Here is a 3,498-nt window from a genome sequence, read left to right on the forward strand (position 1 = left end):
GAAGATTAGATGGGTAGATCGCATAACTAATGAGGAGGTATTGAATAGAATTGGGGAGAAGAGGAGTTTGTGGCACAACTTGAGAAGAAGAAGGGACCGGTTGGTAGGACATGTTCTGAGGCATCAAGGGATCACAAATTTAGCATTGGAATGCAGTGTGGAGGGTAAAAATCGTAGAGGGAGACCAAGAGATGAATACACTTAGCAGATTCAGAAGGATGTAGGTTGCAGTAAGTACTGGGAGGTGAAGAAGCTTGCACAGGATAGAGTAGCATGGAGAGCTGCATCAAACCAGTCTCAGGACTGAAGACAACAACAACAACAACAACAACAACAACAATTTTTGGTATAGAGTATTAAACTGTAATGATTTTCTTTGAGTCCTTACCACATATTGTGTCAAAATTTGATATTTATGTGGTTATTTTTCAGTTAAAGGGGCTTTTGAACTGTATTAGTTACTTTATTATTTTTGAAAATTTTACTTGCACATGTGCTTTGTGTTATGTGTGATTTAAACACTTCACTAAAGTTAAAAACTGGAGTTAATGATTTCGCAGCTTTATTGTTGATAGTTTGTATACCCCTTAAATGAACACCAATGCCATAAAATAAATTACTGTACAAGGGCATCACACACGCATATATTTTAATATATATATTGTCTTATAATAGATCTTATAATAGATGCTTATTATTCTAAACTGAGACCTCGAGCATCATGTCCCTGCAGCAACAGGACCATGGACATTAGGCTGCATATAAATAATTAATGGCACCAGAATGAGATTTTCACTCTGCAGCGGAGTGTGTGCTGATATGAAACTACCTGGCAGATTAAAACTGTGTGCCCGACCGAAACTCGAACTCGGGACCTTTGCCTTTCGCGGGCAAGTGCTCTACCAACTGAGCTACCGAAGCACGACTCACGCCCGGTACTCACAGCTTTACTTCTGCCAGTACCTCGTCTCCTACCTTCCAAATTTTACAGAAGCTCTCCTGCGAAACTTGCAGAACTAGCACTCCTGAAAGAAAGGATATTGCGGAGACATGGCTTAGCCACAGCCTGGGGGATGTTTCCAGAATGAGATTTTCACTCTGCAGTGGAGTGTGCGCTGATATGAAACTTCCTGGCAGATTAAAACTGTGTGCCCGACCGAGACTCGAACTCGGGACCTTTGCCTTTCGCGGGCAAGTGCTCTACCAACTGAGCTACCGAAGCACGACTCACGCCCGGTACTCACAGCTTTACTTCTGCCAGTACCTCGTCTCCTACCTTCCAAACTTTACAGAAGCTCTCCTGCGAAACTTGCAGACTAGCACTCCTGAAAGAAAGGATATTGCGGAGACATGGCTTAGCCACAGCCTGGGGGATGTTTCCAGAATGAGATTTTCACTCTGCAGCGGAGTGTGCGCTGATATGAAACTTCCTGGCAGATTAAAACTGTGTGCCCGACCGAGACTCGAACTCGGGACCTTTGCCTTTCGCGGGCAAGTGCTCTACCAACTGAGCTACCGAAGCACGACTCACGCCCGGTACTCACAGCTTTACTTCTGCCAGTACCTCGTCTCCTACCTTCCAAACTTTACAGAAGCTCTCCTGCGAAACTTGCAGAACTAGCACTCCTGAAAGAAAGGATATTGCGGAGACATGGCTTAGCCACAGCCTGGGGGATGTTTCCAGAATGAGATTTTCACTCTGCAGTGGAGTGTGCGCTGATATGAAACTTCCTGGCAGATTAAAACTGTGTGCCCGACCGAGACTTGAACTCGGGACCTTTGCCTTTCGCGGGCAAGTGCTCTACCAACTGAGCTACCGAAGCACGACTCACGCCCGGTACTCACGGCTTTACTTCTGCCAGTACCTCGTCTCCTACCTTCCAAACTTTACAGAAGCTCTCCTGCGAAACTTGCAGAACTAGCACTCCTGAAAGAAAGGATATTGCGGAGACATGGCTTAGCCACAGCCTGGGGGATGTTTCGAGAATGAGATTTTCACTCTGCAGCGGAGTGTGCGCTGATATGAAACTTCCTGGCAGATTAAAACTGTGTGCCCGACCGAGACTCGAACTCGGTAGCTCAGTTGGTAGAGCACTTGCCCATGAAAGGCAAAGGTCCCGAGTTCGAGTCTCGGTCAGGCACACAGTTTTAATCTGCCAGGAAGTTTCATATCAGCGCACACTCCGCTGCAGAGTGAAAATCTCATTCTGGAAACATCCCCCAGGCTGTGGCTAAGCCATGTCTCCGCAATATCCTTTCTTTCAGGAGTGCTAGTTCTGCAAGTTTCGCAGGAGAGCTTCTGTATAGTTTGGAAGGTAGGAGACGAGGTACTGGCAGAAGTAAAGCTGTGAGTACCGGGCGTGAGTCGTGCTTCGGTAGCTCAGTTGGTAGAGCACTTGCCCGCGAAAGGCAAAGGTCCCGAGTTCGAGTCTCGGTCGGGCACACAGTTTTAATCTGCCAGGAAGTTTCATATCAGCGCACACTCTGCTGCAGAGTGAAAATCTCATTCTGGAAACATCCCCCAGGCTGTGGCTAAGCCATGTCTCCGCAATATCCTTTCTTTCAGGAGTGCTAGTTCTGCAAGTTTTGCAGGAGAGCTTCTGTAAAGTTTGGAAGGTAGGAGACGAGGTACTGGCAGAAGTAAAGCCGTGAGTACCGGGCGTGAGTCGTGCTTCGGTAGCTCAGTTGGTAGAGCACTTGCCCGTGAAAGGCAAAGGTCCCGAGTTCGAGTCTCGGTCGGGCACACAGTTTTAATCTGCCAGGAAGTTTCATATCAGCGCACACTCCGCTGCAGAGTGAAAATCTCATTCTGGAAACATCCCCCAGGCTGTGGCTAAGCCATGTCTCCGCAATATCCTTTCTTTCAGGAGTGCTAGTTCTGCAAGTTTTGCAGGAGAGCTTCTGTAAAGTTTGGAAGGTAGGAGACGAGGTACTGGCAGAAGTAAAGCTGTGAGTACCAGGCGTGAGTCATGCTTCGGTAGCTCAGTTGGTAGAGCACTTGCCCGCGAAAGGCAAAGGTCCCGAGTTCGAGTCTCGGTCGGGCACACAGTTTTAATCTGCCAGGAAGTTTCATATCAGCGCACACTCCGCTGCAGAGTGAAAATCTCATTCTGGAAACATCCCCCAGGCTGTGGCTAAGCCATGTCTCCGCAATATCCTTTCTTTCAGGAGTGCTAGTTCTGCAAGTTTCGCAGGAGAGCTTCTGTAAAGTTTGGAAGGTAGGAGACGAGGTACTGGCAGAAGTAAAGCTGTGAGTACCGGGCGTGAGTCGTGCTTCGGTAGCTCAGTTGGTAGAGCACTTGCCCGCGAAAGGCAAAGGTCCCGAGTTCAAGTCTCGGTCGGGCACACAGTTTTAATCTGCCAGGAAGTTTCATATCAGCGCACACTCCGCTGCAGAGTGAAAATCTCATTCTGGAAACATCCCCCAGGCTGTGGCTAAGCCATGTCTCCGCAATATCCTTTCTTTCAGGAGTGCTAGTTCTGCAAGTTTTGCAGGAG

At 47.9% G+C, this 3,498-nt stretch overlaps 1 non-coding gene across 1 annotated transcript; it reads left to right on the forward strand.

Moving 5' to 3' along the window:
• Nucleotides 1–2,669: 2,669 nt before the first annotated feature.
• Nucleotides 2,670–2,744, forward strand: Trnas-uga (transfer RNA serine (anticodon UGA)). The gene has a single exon. It is a non-coding gene; the product is annotated as a tRNA-Ser (tRNA).
• The last annotated feature ends 754 nt before the right edge of the window (nucleotides 2,745–3,498 follow it).

This window comes from Schistocerca nitens, chromosome 7, assembly GCF_023898315.1.
Source record: "Schistocerca nitens isolate TAMUIC-IGC-003100 chromosome 7, iqSchNite1.1, whole genome shotgun sequence".
NCBI lineage: Eukaryota > Metazoa > Arthropoda > Insecta > Orthoptera > Acrididae > Schistocerca > Schistocerca nitens.